The sequence below is a fragment of the Gallus gallus genome, chromosome 1 (assembly GCF_016699485.2).
Source record: "Gallus gallus isolate bGalGal1 chromosome 1, bGalGal1.mat.broiler.GRCg7b, whole genome shotgun sequence".
Classification (NCBI taxonomy): Eukaryota; Metazoa; Chordata; class Aves; order Galliformes; family Phasianidae; genus Gallus; species Gallus gallus.
In genome coordinates, this window is record NC_052532.1 from 148,292,183 (window position 1) to 148,319,297 (window position 27,115).

Sequence of the window (27,115 nt, forward strand, 5' to 3'; positions counted from 1 at the left end):
TATTTTCTTGAATATATTGTCTTGAATAAATTGTCTTGAAGTATAATCTTATTCAGAACTATGTTATTTAGCTTTTCATTTCCAAAGTCCGTGAAATAAATTGACTTTTGATTTGGATTAACAGGTTTGCTAAATAGTGTACATATTATATTTGAATATTAGATATTCTTTAATTTAATATTTGCATTTATGCTCCTGTGTAAAATGGGGTGAGGAAGGAAAAAATAGCAAAACAAAGAACAAAGAAACAAAATCTAGCAAACAGTGATAAGAAGAGAAGCTGGTTTTGCATTTCTGTTATTAAACTATATTCTTATTCTGCCTTTTAGCTTTAACCAGAATGAAAATTCTATCTGTCCAGAAATGATACAGTTAACAATATTTAATTCTTTAGTTATGTGCTTTGTTCTGCCTCATTACGTAATGTCTAATAAGTACATAGGAATTGTAGCTTCTTGTAGCTGTCTTTTTTAATTTTAGAAGAGAAACTGAACCCCGTGTAACTATAATTTGAGTGCTGGCATTTTAATTCCACTGAAAGCTGCTTGCTTCTTTTTTTGGCATCTTTATTCTTGAGGACTGACACAAAAATCATTCTGCTACATAGCCATATGAGACCAAAACAAAGGGCACTGGAAAGTTAACAGCTCCCATAAATGCATACATCTTGACAAAGTGGCAGAAATTTCTCTTCTTACCTCCATTCTTACTTCAGAGAAGAATTTAATCTTAATAACACACCTGAAGTCATAGAGGTTCATTTTTAAAAAGTTGCACTAGTACTTCTTTGGCTGTTTGATTATAAGGACATTTCTGAAACAATAGCTGTATTTACTTTTCCTGCAGTTGGAAGATCTTAGCAGAATGTGAATGAACCATATAACTGTTCCTACACACTGTCCCTGTTTTATTTAAGAAATTCATCCATGTGCTCTGTTCTGAAATACGAGCAGATCTAAAGTACTTTCACTAAAATTTATGATATCCAAATTAAAATGAGATTTCCATGAAACAGTCACATTTCTTTTAGTTTCAAAGGTGTTTAGGTCTCATAGGATCAAAGTTGTTTGCTTAAAGGTATAATACAAACTCCTAATTCCTTTGCAGAATGTGAAATTGAATGTTGATTTGGACAAATGTAGCTGTGATTGGGATAGATTTCTCTTGAAAAGCATTGCTGTCATGGAACTTATGTCTTGATAGAGAACAAGAGAGCTTTCCTTTTGTTTATGATAAGCAGGAACATAATTGCTTTGAAATGAATTGCTGCTTTTTAAAATAAATGTCTGCATATACTTTTTTTATTGTAAAAACTATGTATGAAACTAATGAGGCAGATAGAAAGTGTACAGGTGAGATTACTTCCTCCAGGTGAACATTTTCGGTATGCCTCAGGTTCATTGTCTGATGTGGAGGAACACTAAATGAGATACCAAATGTCTGGGAGAAACTTTGGAGAACACCCACAAACATACTCAAGTGTTGTTTTTAATTTCTATTTTTACCCTGAGATTTGTAAAATGACACTGAAGTGGCATTGCTAAACTTTCAGTAAATAAGGTTTTGAATAATGTTTAGCAAAGTTTAGCAACTGGAACTCAGGAAGCTACTTTTGATGAGTTTTTCTGTTTTCCCTTCTTTAATGCTATTACTGTTTTGCTGCCAGTTAACCAAGCTAACTGAATTAATAAAACTACCCACATATAATCTGATAATTCAGAACTTAATTTCACCTTAAGCTATAAAGATACTCCTTTAGTGAAATAACTATTCTGGCTAGAAATGAAAGAGAATAATACCATTTCTTAAAAATTCATTTTGTCTTCACTCTTCAAAAAAGCATGGAAAGAGAATATGTTAAAATCGTGATGGAAAGGATAGCTTTGGAATGGTGAATAAAACCAATGTAGATGTAATTTATCCAGAATTTACAAACAAACACACAAACAAACAACAGCAACAAAGTAATTTAGCAAACCAACAGAAAGCCCCAAACCATCTATGAATGGGGAATTAATATTGACAAAAATATTAAAGGTTAAAGAAAAATCTATAAAAGTGGCATAAGACACAAAATTTAAAAATGATGAGAAAGGATCACAGAAAGAAGTTGAATGTAAAAGAAGATAAGAAAAGCAAAGGTGGGGAGGTAGAAAGAAGGTTACACAAAGGGCTATGATTATGAAGAAAATTTTCAAGTATATGAGGAACAAGAGGTGAGTAGAAGAAACAGTACACTCTTTGAAAGATGGCAAAGGTACATTATTGTCAAGAGACCCAGATATCACTTAAAAGAAAATGGATTTGCTTCAATGTTTAAAAAGAGTGATGAAGGACATTGTTAAGAAATAGACATACATTTCTCGGGAGAGGTAGAAGAAGAGATACTAAAGGTAATAACATCAGAGGAGCTGAAAAAATTAGGACATCTAGCAGTAGGTAAGACTGTGAGGGAAGATGAAGTCCATGGAAAACTTCTTGAAAGAATGTATTAAAAACAGTAGAAACAGACAAATTATTTTTGAATCTGTAAGCATTTAGTAGAAAGTAGATATAAGTAGCATATGCATAACAAAGATGGCAACAGAAGACAGAAATAGTTTTCATTTCTAATTGATATTTTCAGTAGGAAGTCAAAGCATTCATACTCAAAGTCAGCTTTGTCTATGTAGCTGAAAATTTAGGTAGCATTAAGCTGAAAGAGGAGGTTAGAAGATGCTTGTACATTCTGATAAGTTTATGTTAAGAACCTTGAGAAATATACTTTGAATCGGTGATTGCCAATTTCTATTAAAAGTAAAATAAAATTAGCATTCATTAATGATGCATTCTCTTTGGAAGAGGATCAGCTCATTGAACACTCTGACAGGGAATACCATTTGACAAGATTGCCATGACAGAAGGCTGGATCATATTTGCTGCAGCTAAGTAGTTTGTGAATTCTGCAGTAAATCCTTCTACAAATAAATAAGGTGATACTGAGCAAAATACTGAAATTTCTCCCTTAGCTTTAGTGTAGTCAGAAGTTCATTTCCTAAGATGAAGTACAAACAATTTTCATTTTCAGAGATGAAAGAAGAAGAATTACTAACTACTAAGATATGTAACAAAAAAAATGCTACTGCTCTCACAGCTATGTTGTCTTTGATGATAAGCATCTCTAAGAACATAGTGGGTTTTTGTTTTGTTTTGTTTTATTTTTAATCCAGGTGAAAAGAAGGGGTAAAAACCTTAATTCTTGGGTGGAAAAGGCAATGCTATTAATTCTTGACAAAATGTAGTGGTTTAACTTTTGTCCAGATGCAGATATCAAACATCACTAAATATGTTACATAGGTCAGTTAGACAACTCAAGAGCTGAATGTCAGCTGAGTAATGGTTCTAAAAGGCAGAATTTGTAGTGTACAAAATAGCAAGTGCAGAAACTCCAAAAGCTCCAAAAATTACCAAGACCCAGGAATTAACTGTTCATGTGAACTGCCATATTCAAATCATTTTAATTGTCAAAGATACAGCACTGTTTCTGTGCAGTGCATAGTCCCCACTACATTAATTGCTACTTGGATATTTAAATTTCTCTGTCCCGCCCAAAGTCTTGTATTCAGCCCTCAGATACAGAGGTGAAACCTATAAAAAGAAAAAATGAATGATTACTTTTTTAGTTCAGGTTTTCCATAGTGTACAGGAAAATATTTCAGAAAAAGGATAAAGGTATATTGAGCAGCAGCTGTTTCATTCTCTGAATTGTGGCCATTATCCTGAAAACAATAATATGTGACAATGTAATTACCATTCCTAATATTTAGTCACAATAAATTAGAATTTAACTTGAGGCTAGATTTTATCTGAGAAAGATTGTTGTGTGAACTATGCATTTATTAATTATATGATTTAGTATACTTCAGCATAGGATACAGAAGTACGTAGGTCACTCTGAAAGTAATGCCTTCTATTTATTTCCATGGAAACTACAACAGATACAAAGAGCACAGTAACACTAGATGATAGAGCAAATTCTCAGGTGGAAAAAGATATTTTTCAACGTAGTCACTACTATTAGTTACACATTCTCAATAGTGATGAGCAAGAGCCTGCATGCTGGGCTTGTAAAAATCTGCACCAGTGGAGGCGATCCACTGTCTCACTGTTGCCACTGCTGAAACACACCACCCACTGCCTCACTGTGCTCACATCTACTGCTTGGTCTTCATAAATGTTCAGCAAGTGTCAGTGAATGTCAATGGGTGCCATTTTTTATTGCATGGAGGAATTAAATTCCACATCTTTGCTTCATATGCTCTTCCATGTTAGATGTCATTTTGTCAAACTGTCCCTCTGCTGCCATCTGATACACCAACAAAATACACCAACCAACAGATATAGCCATACCACCAACATATTCTGATGTGATGAGCCAATCTAATAAGACAGGAGGCATTGTGGTTGAAGCAGTCCTTGTATATGTTTACAGCAAATACTCACTACCTAACCTAACAACAGCATGTACTGAATAAGTAGACTTATTGTCCACTACAGGCATTTTAGAACCGCATAAAATACTAAAAGGTGGTAAACTACTAAGAGGTCATTCACATGATTGAATGAGTGCATCTCAGCTTTTGCTTTTCTTATTCTTTTTTTTTTTTTTTTTGCAGACATTACAAAAAAATTGTAATAACCATCTTTTCTGAGCTGTGAGATATGTCTAGCATATTCACTTATTTTCAGAGCTCTTGAGTGTTATTATAGAAAAAATAATAAGTGTGTAAAGAATGGAGAAAAAGTCAATATTTTTTTTTATTATTTTTTAAAATTATTATTATTTTAAGAATTTGGACCAGCAGGAGTCTCTCTTGTTCTGTCACAGAAGCTCACAAAATGTTCAGAAGAAATGGTTTCCCAGGTGAAAAGAACAGTAAATTTTAATTCATTTTCTTATTGCAGAACTAATTACAATGATTGGAATACTGCCTACATATATGTTTTCTTATTCAGCACAAAAACTTATAGCTGCAACATAATGAATGTGTTTTTATTTATTCTTTTTAATTTTAGCATTTTAAACAAGTCACCTTGATGCAGGCTGAATTAGTCATAATCATACCTGCTGTTACAAGGAAAGAGTATGGAAAAATTGAAGCACTGACTAATCTTCTTCAGCTTTTTGATTGATTGAAAATGCATAACATGAGTAAGAGAAGATGTTGGGATAGTACTTTCTCAATAATAAACTAGTATTAGCAAACTTCCAAAATGTTATTTCTGCATAGATAATGACTTTGACTCCTTATAGGTAAGCTGAAAAAGAATAAAATAATAAAAGGTTCACATGCAGAAAGCTGCTATTCACCTTTTAGAAAGAAATCCTGAGGCAGAAAAAAATGTTATGCTTAGTGATAAAAGTACAATATGTATATTTTTCTACAGAAATTTTGAGTAGGTTAAAAAAAACTATTGAAAAATTGTTGCTAATATTTTCAAAGTTTCTTATGCAGTTGTGAGTTTGAACACACTTAGAAAAGATTAGGAACTTTTAGTGAGCTTTTTGAAGGTGTGAAGATGTGAAAGTGAACTCCAAGACACTTACTTAAAGGAACAAGTTATTACAGTATTTTCTAAAACTGATTCCCTCTTTACTTTCCTCTTACCTCTCAAAAGTTCTGTGAAAAGCTCAGGTCTCTGGGAGGAGAAAAGGCTTAAAACAAGCAAGATGTGACCTTAATAAGTATTCAGAGAGTATATTAAGCATGTTTAAGCCAGAAGATGCAACATGATGCCAATGAGATTATCCTTGCTGCATGTGTACAGCCAGTAATGATTCTCTAGACAGAATATAATTCCTCAATTAAGTAATGACTGAAGAGAGAGAGCCCACATAATTTAAAATAAACTTTTGAAGGAGGACATTAACAGAAGTGTGGAGGTATGAAAATATTGGCAGAGGAAGGCATTACAGATACAGCCATACTAGTACTGTTTAGAAAGAGATTGCTGATGTACATTGTCAAGAAGAGAGAAGTGATGTATGCCTGCCATGGTTTAAAACCAACTGTTCATGAACCTCTGATTTTTATGGATTGTACATCTGATACACAAAGAAGTTTTTGTGTTTATGATTTGGGACATACAGGAGCCAGAACACTGTATCTTATTTCTGCAACAACTAAATTCCTATGGTAGCTCATCAGGATGATCCAAAGGGCACTGGCACAATTTTCTGTTCTCCTTACCCATCTACACAACATTTGAAATGGAGTCTGTACCCAGCACCTTCCTCACAGGCTTTCCCCCAGCCTGTCACATCTTTTTCCCTTCTCTAGATCTGTACAGAAGCCACAGCTGCAAGAATCCTCTATACTGAGAAGTCATGCCAAAATTCTTAGCAGTGTCATGTGCACAAGCAGTAAGTTTTGTTCAGCACTTGTGCACATATTTGATTAACAAAGTTCACTGAAATCCAGTTACATCCAGTAACAGCCTTGATTTCCTAAATAGCTAACACTACAAAAGAGAAGTCAAGGAAAGGCGGCCTGAGTGAATCCACGTGTCTTCACAGAAGTAATGGTGGAAACTTCTAAAAGGAACTTTATTGCCCGAATCAGTTCATACTTATACAGAAATACAAGTACACACGGCAACTTATAATTGGTTAGCACACAGAAATCACACATCTTGCTCGCTAGCTACTGGTACAGCATTAATCATCACATGTTTTTTTTTTTTTTTCACTGTTCTTCGCATTCCACTGTCTTGATCTCTTCCCAGGCTAGCTACCCCCTTATCTTAACTGAAGCCTCAGGTTTTTTTCCTGCTTTGACAGCTTCAAGGTCTCATAGCCTGGGTTGTGCACATAGCATTCGAGCTCACAAATTCTTGCCCCCTGAGCCACCCTCCTACAGAGAAGAGTCATAACAACCTGGATATATCATATAATAAGGGATACAGCAAATGTGCTGGGAAGTCAACAACAGTCAAGTAACCAAGTTTCTATTTTCTGAATAGTCCCCTCTAATTTGAATAAACTTTCACACTTAAGATCATTTTCTGTAAGAAGAAAAAAAGAAGCCTAGTACATCATTACGTTAAAAAATCCATGGTTTGCCTAAATTGTTAAGTGAGTCAGTGAATTAGGTCATTGCACATTTTGCTGCTTATTTTTGTTTAAATCTTCACATTTTGCATGATTTGCCAGGACATCAGACAAGACCAGAAGTACCTTTACAGGTGCATTCTTTGCAGTGTTATACTTTTTTCAGTGGTCATGCTCTACTTTTCAGTACCCTTTCTGTTTAAGAGTAGAGTCAGTAGAGTCTAGTCATGCCTTATTGAAATATTTTTTTTTTCCAATAATAAAGCAGTTAAGAAAAAAATATTTAAAAACGTTGGGAGTGATGGATGGTATTTTACTGGATGGAGTGCACAGTTGTCTTTGTTGCTGTTGTGCTTTGTTTTGTAAAGAATTACCAAAAAACTGTACCACAAAAGTACTTAACATTCATCCAAACATTTCAGTCTTATACAAGCTGGACAAAACTCTAAGATTTTAAGTGTTCAGCCAGTATTAACTTGAACCCCGAGCTTCCAGAAAAACAGTAGGTCTGGAGTAGTCTGCATTATAGACTGATTTACAGTGTATACTTATAATGTAGATTGCAGATTTGTTCTGAGGACACCTATTTCCTGATGGACTATCTTAATAAACTTACTAAGTATGCACCTAAAACACAGCGTCATTTAAAAAATTAATAAAAGTCAGCATGAAGCCAACTTGATCCCAGTGTAGTAAGCTTTGTAAAGTGAACATCAGGTTGAATTTTTGTCTGCCTTCAAGCAGTTTGCAGTATGCACAAGTACTAAACTGACTGTCTTATTTCCCTTTGCCCTTTGGGTAATCACTATCATTTTAGTGAACTTCTGACTGTACTCCAAGGGATGGGTAATGAAAACCAATATCAGATGCATACAGTATTAGACAACCTTATTGCAGTGCTGCCATCACACATCATTACTATCAACTTGACCTTGTCAGCATGCTGTGCAATATGTTCTTTGCTTTAGGTTTTATTACTGCCATTCTCAACGTCTGCAGGAGTTATGTGATCTAATTGATCTCAACAGCACACTTATCCAAAACTAGAATAAGTTCTCTGTCTTCAGACACATTACTGCAGCCATTTCTTGCGTTTTTCCCTATCTTGTATCTGAGCAGATGCGTTACATGCATTATTATGCAATGTATTTTGCCTTTTAGATAAGATCTTGCACTCCCTGTCATTCACCTTCCTCTAGTGTGAGTAAAGAACTTATTAGAGATGCATAATTCATCCTCTGAGATTATCTGCTGTCAATGCATTTATACCATAATTTATTCTAAAAATGTTGCAGGGATATTACTATTCAATAAACATGTCGTTTTTGCATGCTTATCTTCAGTGTATTAATATGACATTCAGATCAACTGAAGTCAAATTGAAGAGTTTCTGTGACCAGAAAGACAAAATGTTTTCCAGCTACAATATCAGTGTTACATGAATAAAGAATTATAGAACTGTAATACCTAGATTACCAAGATGGCTTTATATTATGAAATAGCAAGAAAGAACTAGACAAGCTGTTACAACAGTTTAAAAACTTTTCAAGGAACTGAAGATGAAAGATATTTTTTAGAACCAAATCCAGCATTTGTTAATCAAATGTTTGAATGGAGTAGAACAATGGTGAATAGAGAAAGTTGGTGAGGAAGAAATACAGAGATAACTAAAGAGGAGACAGAGTGTTAAGAACAAAAATAATAAACAATAAAGAGAGATGAGAGGAGCTCAGTTAAAAAGCAGATTATGATGAATTCGGCAGTAAAAAAGTGAGCTTCAACTCAATATCTCTCTTTCTCTTCATATCCTTGATTGTTTTATTTTGGGGAAAGTATTTTCTATTATTACAAATGCGCAGAATTGGAGCATAGTAGAACACCAGATATTTTAAATTAACTGACATTAAGCGATCAATTCAAATGAGTAATTGAATCTAGTGCTACTGAAGATCTCTAAGATAGTCTCACAAAATCATCTAATTTGTAAGAGATCTTACTCATCAACTCCAGCCATCAGTCTGACCAATTGAATCCCAAAATTAAACCACATCTTTTATTGTCACTTTCATGTTTAACAAATATGACTGGGAACAGCGAGTCTGCCACCTGTCTGGGCAGTCTGTTGCAGTGCTTGATTTGATCTTTCCAGGAAGAAATTATTCCAAATGTTCATTCCAAACTTCCTCTCGTGGAGTTTGAGACTGTTCACATTTTATCACTTGTCACCTGAGAAGGGAGACCCACGTTCTCCTTGCTGCAAACTCCTTTATGGTAGTGTGTGATGAGATATCACCTCAGTCTCCGTTTTTCCAGCCTGAAAATCCCTAGTTTACTCAGCCACTCCTCATGCTTTTTCGTTGTTTTTTTTTTTTCCCCTAGTCTCTTTTCCACCTTCATTGCTTTTCTTTATATACACTCAAGCACCTCAATACTGAGCACAATATTCAAGATGTGGTCTCACTAGTGCTACATCAAGAGGACAATCTCCTGTACTGTTGGTAACACAATTTCTAGTGAAGGCCCTCCTGTTGCCATTGAACTTCTAGGCCACTTAAGCACACTGTTGGCTCATGTCCAGCTGGCTTTCAATCATTATTTCTGGGTCTTTGTCTGCTGAGCACCTTTCCAGTCGTTCTTCCCAAGCCTACTACATGGAGTTGTTATGACCCAAGTGTAGGACCTGGCATCCAACCTTTCTGAACATTACATGATTGGAGACAGCCCATTGATCCAACTTTTCCAAATTCCTCTGCAGATCAATGATCTTCCCTAGCTTGGTGTCACCTGCAAACTTAATGAAGGCATATTTAATAAAAATGTTAAACAAATCTGGTCCCAGCACTGATCTCTGGGGAATATCACTTGTGACCAACTGCTAACAGGATTTAATTTCATTCACAATGACCCTTTGGGTCTGTCCATTCAGTCTGTTTAAATCCTACATCACAAGTCATCAAGTCAATGTAACTACTCAGGAAAACACAGTAAGTTCTTCTTAATTTCTTATGGTTTAAAGAGAAGTTGATTATTGATAGGGTGATGGAACAGCTTGTTCTGGATTCCATCTTCAGGCAACTGGAAGAGATGAAGGTTATCAGGAGTAGTCAGCATGCGTTCGCCAGGGGGAGGTCATGCTTGACCAGCCTGGTAGCTTTCTGTGATGTAATCACCAGCTGGGTGGATGTAGTCTACCTTGATTTCAGCTAAGCATTTGGTACTGTCTCCCTCAACATCCCTATTACAAAGCTGAGGAAGTGTGGTATAGATGAGTGGATGGTGAGGTGGGTTGAGAACTGGCTGACTGGCAGAGCTCAGAGGGTTGTGATTGGTGGTGCAGAGTCTGGTTGGAGACCTGTAGCTAGCATTGTTCCTCAGTGGTTGGTCTGGTCTTCTTCAGCATCTTCATCGGTGACCTTGATGAGGGAATACTGTCCAACCTCAGCAAGTTTGCTGGTGATACAAAGCTGGGAGGAATGGCTGACACACCAGAAGACTGTGCTGCCCTTCAGTGAGACCTGGCCAGGCTGGAGAGCTGGACTGAGAGGTACCAGATGGGGTTTAACAAAAGCAAGTGTAGACTCTTGCACCTAGGGAGGAAGAACTGCATGCACCAATACAGGTTGGGGGATGACCTGCTGGAGAGGAGCACTACAGAGAGGGACCTGGGGGTCCTGGTGGATGACAGGTTGGCCATGAGCTAGCAGTGTGCCCTGGTGGCCAAGAAGGCCAATGGCATCCTGAGGTGCATTAAAAGAGTGTGGTCAGCAGGTCAAGGGAGTTGATCTTCCCCATCTACTCTGCCCTGGTGAGGCCTCACCTGGAGTACTGTGTCCAGTTCTGGGCTCCTTGGTACAAAAAGGACAGGGATCTCCTGGAGAGAGTCCAGTGGAGGGCCACAAAGATGATGAAGGGCCTCGAGCACCTCTTTTATGAAGAAAGGCTGAGTGACCTGGGTATGTTCAGCCTTGAGAAAAGAACACTCAGAAGGGATCTGATCAATGATAAATATCCAAGTTATGGGAGGCAAAGGGACAAGGCCAGACTCTTTTCAGAGGTGTATGGTGATAGGACAAGGAGAAACAGCCACAAACTAAAGCATAGGAAGTTCAGCACAAATGTGCATAAGAATGTTTTCACAGTAAGGGTGATGGAGCACTGGAACAGGTTGCCCAGAGTGGTTGTGGAGACTCCTTCTCTGGAGACGTGCAAGACCCTCCTGGACCCCTACCTGTGCAAACTGTTCTAAGGAGACTCCTTTGGCAGGGAGGTTGGACTACATGATCTCTCGAGGTCCCTTCCAGCCCCTACAATTATGTGATTCTGTGATTATTCTTTTTTTCTTTCCATCTTTGTTATTAAAAAAAAAAAAAAAAAAAAAAAAAACCTGAATAAATAGCTGGGATTTGCTCAAATTACATAAAAGAAAAACATAGCTATTCAAGTTCCTTGTTCAAGAATTAGTTAAAAAATGAGTTTTAACATCACAGTTAGACATCAAGAGACATTGTTTTTAATTCAAAATATTATGTCTAGTTTGTTGATTAATAAGCTAATTCTGGATCCATGATTCATGACTTGTCACCCACACACTCACTATTTCTCTAAAGCCTAACTACCTCTTTCATTCATTTAACACAAACCAAACCAAACACCATTCTTAATAGCAAGAAAAGACGAGTGTTCTCCAAGTCTGCTTGGAAACAATGGTAACCAATATATGCACTAAATTATTTCCCTTACAGCATAGTAAAAGAATCTCATAAGCTTTAATCAGGTAATTATTTCTAGATCTAATTATTTCTAAATTGAGGTATGCAAGAATCTTTATCCATTGTCAAGCAGTTTAATTCACCTTCTGAGCTGTAGTCAATTGATTAGATGATAAAATCAGAAATAGTCTTTTGTGTCTTTGTTTTCTTTTTTTGGTCCTTTATTTTTTTTGCCTACCTCTCTACCTCCCATAACTCAGCAGTTCTTGATTAACTACCAGCCCACCTAACCTTTCTTCTCCTGACCCAGTTCTGAAACACAAAGCAAGTCAAATGAAACTGTTTAAAACACATCTCCCAATGTATTTTTAATGGAAACTAATTTTCTGTTTAAGAAATTTCAGGAAAAAGGGAAAAGGCAGCAAAGAAAATAAGAAGATTAAATATTGTATAATGTTATTTGATTACAACCAGGGAGTGGAGATTTGCTGAGGTCCCGGAGTAGATAAAAGAGTAAACAATATAAAGTTAGCGAGGATAAATTCATGAAGGTAATCACTTCAGCTGGTATAAATTCTACCTAAATTCTTGCATATAACATTTGCATTGCTTGGTGATTTCAAGGATACAAGTGTGTGCAAACAGTTCTTTTCAGATATGTAACCACTTAATGACACTAAATTCATTACTAAACAACACATATTATGTTGCTATTGTTATATATACTATATTATTGTATTATATTGCATTATATATTGTTATATTGTGTATTATTATATTATATGTATTGCATATAGTTATATTATATTGTATATTGTTATATTATATATTACTATATTGTATATATTGTATTATTATATTAGATATTACATATACCTAGTGAAAGCTATCAAATAAAACATTAAATAAAGAAAAAAAACCAAACAACAACAATAACAAAAAAACAACTGAACATCAATTAAGAATTCCTCTCTTATACACAGGAAAAAAAACTTACCTGAAGATACAGAAATACAACAGTCTTTCAAAATTTTTTCTTCTGAACAGACTTTGTGCAGTCAAACTGGGAGTGAAAGTTTGCTCACACTTTTTTAACCAGTTTTAATCTTAAAATTTGTATGTGGAAACTGTACGTAATACATATTAGCTGTAACTACAAACTGCTTATCAGAAGTTCAAATAAAAGTTTTGAATTAAAAAACAAAAGCATAGAACTAGATTACTTGAGAATGAATTCAACAGCCAAGTCAGATGCTTGATTTTGAGCTAGAAATATCAGATTACCTGCTTTTTTACAAATGGAAAAAAAATTCAGTAGAAAACACTTTTAAAAAATTTAAATTCTAATTCTGCACAGTAGATTTTCTTCTCAGAATAGAGAGCAGAGGATGACATCTCTCTAAGCTGTTTCAGTTGCCTAACATGAGAAGAATCCTCTCATAATGCGTTTATGAATTTCAAAGTGCTTGAGTTACGGTAGAAAACCTAGGGATGCTTGTTCAACTGATTACAACATAAATACGATGGTATAAGACTGCACAGAAAATGTAGAGATGAACATGACTTTGAAATGTAACACTGTTTCACTGCATTGCTCTCTGTAAGAATAAAGGGTTCATACTGTACTGCCCTTTACTCCATAAACTGGTTATTTATAAATAACACAATAAAGAACAGAAGCTTGAAACTAAGTAACTCAAAGAACAAAAGCTATATTGTCACTGCATAATAAAACAGTGAAAATTTTTTTTAAAATCAAAACAAATTCATCAGTAACAGGAGGTGAATAAATGTCAAGAACTAGCAGTGAATTACTGCAGAAAGTGAAGATAACATCAGAGAATTTGGGAAGAACTGCAGATAGCAGATTCTTCTTGATAAAATATTTAATGTTAATTTAGTAACAGTGGGGTAAAACAATGAAAGCATAGGGAAGTTATACTGTGATAAAGAAAAAAAAAAAAGATGTTATCAAGGCAGTGGAAATGTCAGCTGCCTGCTCTCTCACCTTCTCAGGTGCAATAAAGAAATCTTTAAAAAGCTTCTTGTTCTACATCTTTGATACTATTTCTATCCCATCTGGAAAATAATGATATTTTAATGCACTATGGAAGTTAACTCAGAAAGAAAGTTCACATCAAAGTTTTGATGTCAGTCAAAAGAGGGAGTTATTTTAGTTTATTTTGAAAAGTCTGAAATGTTGATTTAAAATTTTTAAGTTTACTAGTGCTGGCTGCTTTCATAAGTCTCTGTCTAGTAAACAGCCCATAGCTGTCTAAATCTTGTCTAGAGGACCTGTGATAGTAGGTGCTTTTGGGGGTATGAAGGAGGGAAAGAAAAAACCAAAAAGATTTAAACATATAACAACACATAAAACATAACACACAATGCTGAAGAAAGCGCTGTTTTTATACCCTGTAGGCTGGGATACTAAAACATTCGCATAGGACTTTTTGCTTTGTGAATTTGTGTGTGCGTGTGGTTTTGTTTGTTTGTTTGTTTTTCTTATGAATTGAATAGAAATTATATTAAATACTTAATTTTTAACAGTGGAGATCTTATCCTAAGTGAAGCAACTTACCTGGTACTTTCAGAACACTCCTTTCTTATTGTCATTGTATATGTTTTACTTTCTATTAATCTTAGAAACACCCTCAGTTTTAGTTTTTCTTATCATCTCAGTCATTATCTAAGGAAGAGAAGAAGATAAACTGGGGAATATGTTACCCACAGTAACAGAGACATTTCAGGAAAGCAAAATTTGAATACAGATCTTCCTACCTAATGATCCTGCTCATGGCAACCCTTTCCATAGCAGGGAGGGAGCCTGATGATCTTTAAGGTCCCTTTCAACCCAAGCCATTCTATGATTCTATGATTACACCACAGAGCCAGACTCTTATTTTTTTATTATTATTATAATTTATTTTTATTTTTTAATTATTACCTTTTAGGGCTATGAATTTCAGTTTAAATTCTGCATTGTTATGTGAGTCTTTCTCCTTATATTATTATAGAACACAAAGTGCACTCTCTGGAGGATCTGCTCACTGCATCAGGAAGATATACCACTCTTTTGTAAGCCATTGATGACCATTGAAACATCAAGGCTGGAGATATCCCTTTAAGAAATGAAAAATTTCTTAACAGTATTCCTGACTTTGGAAAAGCAGCTGCCATATACTGCAATAATCCTAGAAATCAAAGACAACACTGTGCTACAAACTATTTTTACAGAGCATTTGTAACACAGTAAGGAGAGAGACTGGGACCAAATCTCTACACGGACTTCAGTAAAAGTATTGTTTCCTAACCCCCTGTGGCATACAACGATGTTTCCCTAGAAGAAAAGAGAAGCCTTTCCATTCCAGAGGGAGTCACTGAAGTATACTCAAGGCTTCCAATCTGCAGGTGTGAACCTGCTCACAATGTACAGTCTTTTCTCTTTTTCTTCTCCTTACATGCTGAAAAACCAAATACAGGACAGTACTCTGCCATTAGCTGCTCTCCTTCTCTTTACATACATGGGTCTGTTTACAAATGAGTGATACCCAGGCTGGAAAACATAGAAAAGTCAGAACATTAAGCTCAAGCATAGATCTGTTTCTGTGTTTTCTTTAACTGACAAGAAGCAGAGTTTATCTCTGTGCCAGCTCACATTCTTCCAGCACATGGATAAGCTTCAGGGATCAGAAAGGCTGTAGATCGCCTCCCAGATGCAGTTTATGTGAGGTCACCTTGGTTTGGGAGAAAGAGCCTTAAGCACAGAATCTGAACTCTGACACTTGTTCTCACAGACTGAAACTCATTCTGTTTTATTTACATAGATACTATTCTCCAGGACTCAACAAAAAAATTGCTCATTTTACATAGTGAACAGATCATAGAGAGTTTAAAATACATTAAAGTAGCAAGTATATAATGATTTGTCTGATTGCATGTAAATTATATGCTTTCATATCACAAATATAAAATAAGAAAGAAAATAATCAAATTTTCCCAAATAAATAAAACAGCTTTTTTAAAAAAAAAATTTTTCAAGTGCACAAATATTAAGACTTTCAATCTCTCCCTTGATATTAGACCTCATTGAGATAAACACAGAAAACACAGAAGCTTGAATTAGTGAAGAAAAAATGTAGACTGAAGATTTTTTTTTTTTTTTTTTCAACGTAAGTTATATATCTGTACCTGGCTGACTACTCCCATTAGAAGAGAGAGTTCTTATAAGAAATTCATCCTGTGTGTGCAAGGTCAGGTCCAGAGGCTAAAGTGTTCTACAGCAAGCCTCTAGGCTTATTGTTACAGAAGCTCAGAGGAGCAAAAGCATGTTCAAGTCAGACAATAATGGGAAAAGAGAAGAAAAGAAAAAAAAAAAAACTCTAGGGAAAAAATAATACCTACCTCTCTATCTCCAAGCAAACAGAAATAAAAATTTCCAGAGAATTAATATTTCTACTATAGCAGATTTAAGTGTAGGAGTCCTTAACAACAGAAATAACACTTAATAACAAAACAAACCAACCAATCAATTAACAAGAACAACGCATATCCCACTGAAATAATTGTTGGAACATATTATTAACAGGCATATATTACACAATAGGAAAGAGTATTTAAAAAATACAAAAAATATTAGGGCACCAAAACTGACAGTGAGATTACCTACAGAAATTAAACTTACCCCATGGTGACAGTATGCAATAATCATATGATCATTTTTTATCTGTGGTCTTTGATGAGTCTGAGAACTAAATTTACTTGTAAAAACACTGCCTCCTACCCTGCTCCATTCTACATGCACTATTGATTAAAATCAAGATCATAATAACATGATAAAATTTGTACTGCAGTGTAGAGCAGAAAAATCTAATGATATTTTTCATTTTGTGAGCAAAGATATAAAAAATATTTCTCTTTCATGTGATCATGCTATCTGCTCATTTTACTTATGGTGAATTAGTTCACTGACCAGTCACTTCACACTCCCTCTTTTCTCCTAGTCCCAGCACATATCATGACCATAGTTTATGGATCAGAAAGCCGATATCTGAGGATGATCGTCACTGCTAGTGTCATTTATCTGATGTGAGAAAGCTGATTTATATTACTTGCTCCTGCAAGAACATGAAATGTGTTTGGAAAGTAATAGGACATGCCGAAGGATACCTGTCTGTTACAAATGAGCATCTTGACTCATAATGGAACATATAGAAGCCAAAAAGAGTAACAAGGATGATATCTAAGTACTGTTAGTCTATTTGACATCATAAGGATGACAGTTGCACTTGCCAGAAACAAACTACCGATTGCATAAATGGTATAAAAGCAGCTGACAGTCTAATTAGCAAGAGCCAGTCCAACACTGTTTGGGGGGCTTAATTTACTTGAGCAATGGTAAATTTACTTTGCCTTATGACATGATGTGATATGTATTTTCTTATACTTACAAATGTGAAATACATTACAATGACTGCTATGAGTACTGTAACCATGTATACATGTAGGAGTTAAAAAGAATCTGCAAAAATAAAATGGTCTATTTCCTAAATATAAAACTAATTTATCTTCATTTGTAATGAATGTAAAACATCCATGACAGGCATTAATCTTTACAGTAATTATAACTATTCTTGCAAACTGAAGATAATGTAAAGGCATATACCGAAATATAAAATTTTCCAATGGTTCATAATTAAAAAACATTTTCAATTTCTGATAAATAATTCTCCGTTGTTGTTACAGATTACGACTAATGATTGTGAATAAGTAAAAACTGATTATTCTACTCATATCTTCTCGCAATATTTTTGACACAAACACTTCTCTTGTGTGCTGATTTTCTTTTTCTTTTTTTTTTTTTTTTCCCTCTTATATTCTTTCAGCACTGGTAAGAAATTGGAGTTTAGTCTAGATTATAATCACCTTCACAAAAATCAGGAAGAGTAACGATATTACTATTGTTAAAAGAATAAATTAATGATTGTAAATAGGTTCATGTTTTGGAATATGATTTCATACGTGAGAATTCATGAAATGTCCTGATGCTGACAACAATTTTAATTCTTCCATTGTTTTCTAATGAAATAATAGAATAATTCTCATTCTGGTGCTATTAAAAGTAAAAAAGGATAGGCAAAGAATCATGACTTTTGGGAAATATTTAAAAGATCATTCAAATATTTTCATTATTATTTTGAAAATGTTCCATGATGGAGACAAACTTCTTCACTCATTTATATCACTATCTTAATTAGGAATTACAATCTCTGTTATATGACCTTTGCTTAAATACACTGTATATATAAGGCATATATGAAATTATTTTCTTTAGTAACAGCTTAGAACTAAATAACTAATGTTATATATGTGCTCAACAATTAACAAATAAAAATGTACATAGCATTAAAAAATATACTGTGCATCTATGAAATCTATGAAAGCACTGTGTACGTGATACAGTATATTCACATCCAGTGTTGAATTATAGTTCAGTCCAGTTAAAGTTAACCCTTTCACCACACCAAGCAACACTGCAACAGTGGGTCCTCCTTTTAAAATGTTTTGATCAGACTAGCATGACAACTAAACACCATGAATAAATTAGAGCTCTATGTGTAAAAATAAATAAAATCAAAATAAGGAAAGAGTAGACTAAAATACATATTCAACTGGACGGCAACACTTTAAAATGGAATATTGCTACTAAAGGTAGATGGCTAAACTGGATTACTTAAAGTAGTCTCCTTATGAAAACTTCTTTCTCAAAAATAAAGCCCAACTCATACTTATAAATACCAAACATATTTATCATTCTACATGAACAATCAAATTGACTTGAATACCTTCTCTGTCTTAATCTTTTATCTAAAACAAGAAAAAATTTAAAGGATCTACCACAGTACTTCCAAGTACATCATTTTATAGCACATCTCTAGGATTTAGACAGCTTAATACTGCTGGAAAGAATACAAGCTGCCATTAAAACATAAACTAGGACATGATTAAGCCTGCAATTTTCTCAGTAGGCCACAATAACATTTTCCCTCTTAGAAAAAATTACCTAGTCATGCAAATGAAATCTTTTATTTTTTCTCTTAATTTGATTTCTAAACAAGTAATAAAAAATAAACTTTAAACTTCTCTCTTTTATAGTGAAAGAATGGAGATACTTATAATTGCAATTTTCTTCCTTATTTTTTCAATTCTTTATATGAAACAGGTGAGTCAAATTGTAAACATATTTAAAGTAAATAAATAATAATAATTTTCCTACCACTTCTAAAGGCTGCTTTATAGAGTTGGATGTAATAGTGTAATGTCTGTTGACAAAAATTTATCCTACTTCTAGAAAATTGTGTTGTATTAACTCATTATTCTATGCTTGCTGTCTAAGCCTACTCTGTGGTAATGCTGTCAGATGAGTATATTCATGGTATCCTGGAAGCTAATAAAAAAACATCTATTTCAATCATCCATCAGTAGCAGTGCTGAGAGTTTTGAAAATACAGAAAAATGTAAAACATTGCCTGGTAACTTCAAGCAATTGATACAGAAATAGAGGTATTACTGATCTTTCCGTCTTTAGTGGAAAACACTAAAAAAGATTTGTTCTCTCAGTCTGTAACTGCTTCTTCTGCTCCTCTCCTTCACAGATTACCTCTAAATTTAGAAGGCCATCAAAAATGGTATCTTTTTCAAAACTAAAAAATGAGCAAACAAAACAAACCCTTCCCCCCCCACCCACCAGCCTCCAAAAAACAAAACAAAAAACCCCTCAAAAAACAAAAAACAGCAACAACAACAAAAAAGGAAATGAACCACACACACACACACACACACACACACACACACACACACACACACACACACACACACAAATTCAAAGCTCCTAGCCCCATAGTGTATTTAATCCATCTTATTTATATCAGTTTTCTAAGCTCCAGTCTGAAGTTTGAAAAAGTGGGCTTCAGAGGAAGTTTAAAATTTACTTTTACTCTATTTTCATTACCTATTTGTACCAGATACCCTCATAAATCTCACTACCTAAACAAAGAAATCTTTTCCTAATATCTAACCTGATTTCCCCAATTCAGCTTCAGCCAGTTCGAGTAGGTGTATCGCAGTCACTAGAAAGCAGAGATCTCAGTTCTGCCCCTCCACTCCCCTCACAAGGAAGCTGCAGACATATATTTCTGCATTTTTAAATAGCTTTTCAAAGATAAAATATAATGTCAATGCCATTGCTTCTGAACACTAAATCCATTTTTCTGTAGAGCTGAAGTTATCATCTACTTGCCTGGTAGTTTTGGTGGCAAAACTTAGGAAATCACTTACAGGATTTTTAAAATTTAAGTAATTGTGCCTAAAACTTACAGATATGCAAAAGGTCACAACAATAAATTACTTTGAAACATCTTTGGAACTAGAAAAATGGACAATGAATGTTGTATTCTGATCTTTGCCAATGACTGAGGTTATAAGAAACTGCTCTTAAATATAGTTATCCCTTGATGAATATGGAATACTTTCTAATATTTCTGAACCAGTGTGAATTTTAACAAATAGCCAAATTGAGGAAACTGGGGCTCAGACAGTTCTTACATGTAAATTAATATGGTTTTCAGGCTTAGTTCAGCTTTATGTGTGTTAGAATGATTGCATGGTAATTTGGATTGCATAACACATGAGATGCATACAACCTGTGCAGAGTATAAACATGAAACTTTTACAGATTTACATGACTAAGACATAAAACTGATTATGCCAGATGTAGTGGTATGCACATGTAGGAAAGTTATTTTATCTTCACCTCCTACCTATTATTTGAAAATTTGTTTTATCAAAGTAATTAAAAACTATCACAATAAAATCAATTTTCTGTTTTATTCTATGTTCAGTAACACAGTCATATGGTAGTGCTAGGCAAACTCATTTTTTATCAGTATTAACAGGAGATAAGGTCAGTTATCATTAGAGAAGGAATTTACATTTAAGACCTGGAGAAAGAAGAACTGGAGTAGATATGCATTTCTTTGTATTTTTATTTATGTAAGATGTTAGCATAAGAAAAGCTACTTTGGAGTTTCTTAGTATTACCTAAACAGCTGATTAAAGAAGAAAGGCTATAATGAATTATTAATATATAACCTTTTTAAAATAGGTCTAGAAGACCCAGGCAACATCTGTTGAAAATCCAGGTCAACGGGTTGAGAGCATCTGTGTGAAACTGATTATCTGTAGCTATGTGTCATTTGAGCTCCTCAGGTTCCCATTCTTCAATCAGTTACCTAAATAAGCAGTGATTTGGCTTACAGTGTGAACAGAAAATGATAATATTCCTTATGAAAAAATGAATATATTCATTGTAGTTTATGTCATTACAGACATTTAGATTTCAGATTTTTGTTTTCAGCTTTGTCAAGGAGACACCAAAAAAAGGTAGGAAAATGTGAGGAAAAAAAGCAAAATCTTAAAGTACTACTGGTGTTTTACATAACATGTTCTGAAGTTTTTTTTTTTTTGATAAGTACAGCAAAGTCTGCACTTATATTCATAATAAAATGGAATCATACTGGTATTCTCAAATAATTGGTACGTTGGAAGCTGCTTTAAAACCACATTTATTTAAGATGAATTATTCTTCTTAGAGATAAGGAATATTAATTGGCCTGGCAAGGTTTGAAGAGCAAAAGGAGTAACAGCACAGAACTCAGAGATAATAAATAGTACTCCCATGCAGTTTCGTCATGAAAGCAAATCAGCAAAGCAGTCAGAGACACTATTGAATATTATAAGTACTGGGAAGTGCAGAATTGTATATTCCACTTAATCCTTGATGAGACAGTATAATCAAAGCAACTCCATTAGTGTTATGTATTTATAGGTAGGAGAAATTCAACTCACAACTTTCCCCTGCATTTTAGCAAGTACACAACTTGGACTTAGTCTGAGCTGCATGTAAAAACACATATTTCTATGTGCAAGTGTAATTGTCATTATAATGTCAAGTCAGTCTATTCCAGAAAAGTTTGTCTTTTCAGCTTGTGTTGATGCTTCTACATTCTGAAAAGCCCATGAAGTCAATATTTCAGCCTTATATATTGTACTGTCTTGCTTAGTTGTTGGGTAATTATGTAAGTTACAAGATAATCAAAATTGAATTATTTTACTTACTCTTCTTCTGTAATTTCTCATGTTTAGCACATCAGTTAACACTATCTTATGCAAATAGTTTATTTACTCTGTTTATCTGACATAAACCAGAATTGTTTATGAAACAGCCACAGGTACTGAGTCTTGAAGATACTAGCACACTTACTGGGAGAAAACAAGAGGGTATACGAGGGAAGGAACCACTTTTCAAGAAAAACATTGATTATTTGAATTCTTAATTTACTAGCATCAGGCACACTTACAAAGCAACTCATCCAGAGCCCAAAGGCAGAAAAGTGCACCTGGAATATAATGAGACATTCTTATTAGAATAATTCTTTTAAAATAGTAATAATAATAATAATTCCTTTTGAAAATATATTTTTAAATAATTATTTGAAAATATTTCTTAAAAAAACAACAAACAAACAAATAAACCAAAAACATACAGCACAGGAATGAGGACTGAGTGCAAGTGCAATGTATGCAGTTTCTGAGTGAACAAGTGATAGTACTCTTCTTGCTAACATTAGTTCTGTCTCTTGTTTCAGTTGGACAACTCAGTTAATTCATTGTCCCAATGGAGAACAAGATAATTAAAAGAACACAGATCTCCAAAGGTCAGAAGAAAGCTTGAAAAAACAGTACTACAGTACATCTCAGCCTCCAGATGGGGAGGCAAATTATAAGCAGTGCAAAGTGCAGGAGAAAAGCTCTTTCTGTTCTTTCAGCAGCAGTGCAGTTGATGATAAAACAACTTACTTGTAGTTTGCATGTTTCTTTTTATCAGTAGTGAGGACACTTGTAGCTGTGCAAACTGTCAGACGCTGCACATGTGCTTTTTCTTTTCCATTCTTTTTCTTATTTTTTTAGTATTCCCACCATTTCACCACTGTCTGTTCTCAGTAATTCTGAGACATTTAGAGCATTCACAAGCACTTTCATATTTCCACTATCATCTTCTTCCCTCTCTTCTCCTAAGACTACATTTTTCTGTTTACTTCTATTTACACACTGGTCTGCTATTGCATCACAGTATAATTCATTAGTTCAGCTGTTCCCACAGCTCCAAAAATTTTTACTCTTTACTATTATCATTTTTTTAATGAAATTAAAGACATTCCAATTAAATAGTTTATTTAAGTAAAGTTTTGCTAAGCATCTTCACCAAACTCTGTCTCTTTGTTATATATAACAGGTCAAGTGCCCTGCCTTGATGTGCGAGTCTTTCTGTGTCTGCAGTTAACAGACTCTTACACCAAGGAGTTAAAGGGCATTACTTTCTAATGCAATGAAGATTCATAGTTCCAGGGTGTTAACTTAAAAAAAAAAAAAAAAATTAATATGAGTGTCAGGTCTGTACATCCAAATCTGGTATATAATCACATTATAGTCTGCCCACAGTGTTCATATGTTGTTACAATGTCTGTAATGCATAACGCACAACATTCAAAACAGGAGAATCTTACATTACCAGATGTATAATAGTTTTGTATGCTTCATCTCTACAGTATATGAATTAGAACAGTTTCAGTATATTCACAAAAATTAATTTATCATTCCATATCTTTCAAGGCTTTGTGTTTCAAAATCATCTGGATTTTGACATATATTTAAAGCTCACATTTGTTATCAAAGTATCTGAATTGCATCCTGGAGTACCTGAAATATTGAAGAATATTGACTATGCCCATATTTCATCTTTTAGTTAGATGTTATATTGCATATTATAGCAAATGTAACTGTAAGCTAACTTCATTTATTGCTTTGGAAATAATGTGAAAACTTTTTTATCTTGTATAATATTAACAAATGTTTCCTATTTAAATCTTTTTTTTCTCAGCTGTTGCAAAAATATAGTATATACAGGTAACTAGAAAAAAATGGAGAGATCAATAAAACTGCACATTTATTTTATGTTTGGTATCACTATTATAAAATTATTTCTAGAACAGCCAAGGAGGGATTTTGAACGTTGATTATAATAATCTCAACTCACAAATAAAACAGAAGTCTCTAATATGGCTTACACAAGCAGGATAGAATGATGTCAGACAAATAAAAAGTAATTGTAATAAAGAAGAAAAATTGTAATTGTTTATTTATAACATCTGTATATTGAGTCATTTATTGTATAGTTCCCTTCAAAACTACAGGAAAGAAGGGGACAGACTCTTTTGCAAATTCTGTGGTGACAGAAAAAGGGGAAAACACTTCAAGCTCAAAAAGGGTAGATTCAGGTTGGATAAAAGGAAAAAGTCTTTTATAATGAGGGTGGTGAGGCACTGGAACAGGTTGCCCAGAGATGTGGTGGATGCCCCATCCCTGAGGACTTTCAAGGCAAGGCTAGATCGGGCCCTGGGCAGCCTGATCTACCTGTGGTGTCCTTGTTCGTTGCATTGGAGTTGGACTAGATGGCCTTCAGAGATCCCTTCCAACTTTAGGGATTCTAAGATTCTGAACTGAAAGGAGAAAAAAAGGTTGTGACCATTCAATTGGCAATTAATTACCTAAAATTGGTAGCAATAAATATCATCAAATATTAAAAAGAATATGTATAATGTCTGACAAATACTAGATTGACTTCTTTCAGAATTCATAGAATGTTGTCCAAACAATGTGTGCCATAAAAGTTAGTTAAATATCAGAAGGTTCAAATCAGAATCCCAAGTAAACTCCAAATAAAGCAGAAAAATGTCATATTTTTATGGAGTGTTTTGTTACTTTCAATGTATGAAAAATATATATACCTATACTTCTGAAATATGCCTTTGCCAAAGAAAACTTTTTTAATGTTAGAAATTCTGAAGAAATTGAGTACGCTGAAGATCATTTCTCATTTCTCATTAAATGAAAATTATTTTTGTCTAAAAGAGAAAAGAAAGTACAGAAGATAATGTCTGTATCAAATTCTTCAGAATTAATTTATTTCTTATGAAAATCTTGACTTTTACAAAAACATTTTAGTTTGATCAGAGTACAATATGATATTTATAAATAAATACAAATAAGCATGCCCATCAATTTTATTCTAGGTGCTTTAGCACCAGAGAATTAGGAAACTCCAGCCTATATTTCCTCCCATTCTACTCTAGAATTAATAACAGCACATAGATCTGCATTAAAAATATAACTAAATGGACTCTGGTGTTTCTACCTTATTGTTTACTACAAGAAAACCAATACGTATACCTAAAATTATCTGTCATCATACTCTGAGGTGTTCTAGGACTCTAAAAGGATATTATGATGGTACAATATAAAAGAATGGTGTAGTGATGAAGAGAACTCGTAGCCCTGTTCTTTCAACACCAATACACAGAGTCTTTTAGCTGAAAAGCAATATACCTGCATTGTGTTTGTTTTCTGCTTATAGTCTTTTCCAGTGAGAGAAAGTAATAGTAAAGAAATAGTAATAGTAAAGAAACAACTGCAGTGAACATAGCGATGAAGACAATTCCTTATAAACGTGTCTTACTAGGTGTACTGGAGCAGATCATCCACTTCCATAAAACTTAACAGCACTATTTTAACCATGGAACTGTGAAGATGATCCAGGAAATAAGTCTTTGATCCAGAGTGGCTTCTGTGAGCTCTGAGTTTATGACTGCATCTGATGAACGTTTATATCTGTGGGTTTTGAAACTGGGATTACACCTTGTGAATTTGCATACTAATCTTTTCTTGCAAAATTGGAGATTGTTGCTACCTGTCATGGTTTCATGATTTTTGGTTATCAGTATTCCACATCACAACATCACGCAGTGTACTGGGAGTTAACGAGCAAATGCTTTAGTTCTGGGTACCTGTCTGGAAGAGAAGAAGAACTACATTCCCCAAGAGCCTTTTCGAGTACTGTTATCATTCCTGCTCAAGGGAACAGATATAAGGGCGCAGGTCATCTGACTCGTCCCTCTTCTCGTCTTGCCGTGTTCCCTGTTGGATCGGCTTGCTACTGCTGCTCCCAACTGCACGCAAGGCTTCAATATTAGTGTAAGGCCTTTGGCTCTCGGACAATCTTTCTCTCAGTTATTTTTGATTTATATTGTACTATAGTGTGTTATCTTACATTCTGATACTATATTTAGTAAATTAGTTTGTTTCTCCTCAGATCGTTGCCACTGTTTTTAATTATTTTGGGGTCCTCTGTTTGTTCCAATCAGTGAGAACTTCAACAGACTGTCGTGATGTTTCAAATATGATGGAGAGTGGCTTGACAACTTCATCTGCCAGTTCTCTCAGAACCTGTGGATTGATCTCATCAGGTCCCATGGATCCCATGCACCTTCAAGTTCTTCAGATGGTCTCAGACCTGTTCTTCACTTACAGCAGGCAGATCTTCCTTCTACCAGTTCTTCCCTTTGCTTTCTGCAGCTTGGGTGGTCTGGCTAGAGTCCTTCCTGGTGAAAACTGAGGCAAAGAAGCTACTGACCACCTCAGCTTTCTCTATATCTGTCATGACCAAGTCTCTAGTTTCCTTCCAGAGAGGGCCCACATCTTCCCTGGTCTTCTGTTTATCACTTACATACTCAAGAATTTCCTCTTGTTCCCATTTATGTCCCTGGATAGATTTAATTCTGTCTGGGCTTTATCTTTCCTAACCTGATCCCTGGTTGAAAGGACATTTGTTGTGGTTTTCTGGAGAATGTATATTCTGGATTATAGTCTGATTGTAAACCCTCACTATCAAGTCACCCTCACCCCCAGACTGGATGCCAAATTGACTGTTGTGGTTTAACCCGGAGGGTGGCACAACACCAGACAGTCATTTGCTCACTCCTCCCCTTTCCAATGGGTTGGGAGAGAGAATCAAAAAACAAAGTAGAACTCGTGGGTTGAGATAAAACTAATTATTATGATAGAGAAAAAGCCAAGGAAAACAGTTATGATTATAGATATAAATGTACACAAGTGATGCACAAGTAATTGCTCCCCACCCCCCAACTGATGCCCAGCTATCTCCCCAAACAGTGGAAGAGTGCCGGATGAATTCCTACTCCCTTTAAAACTCCTTTCATATGGTACCATATAGTATGGAGTATCCTGTTGGCCAGTTTAAGTCAGCTGTCTTAATTGTGTACACTGACAGCTCCTTGGCCCTTCACTGTCAATAGCTTTGGCTCTGTACAACACTGCTTAGCAGTCAACTATAAACATAGGT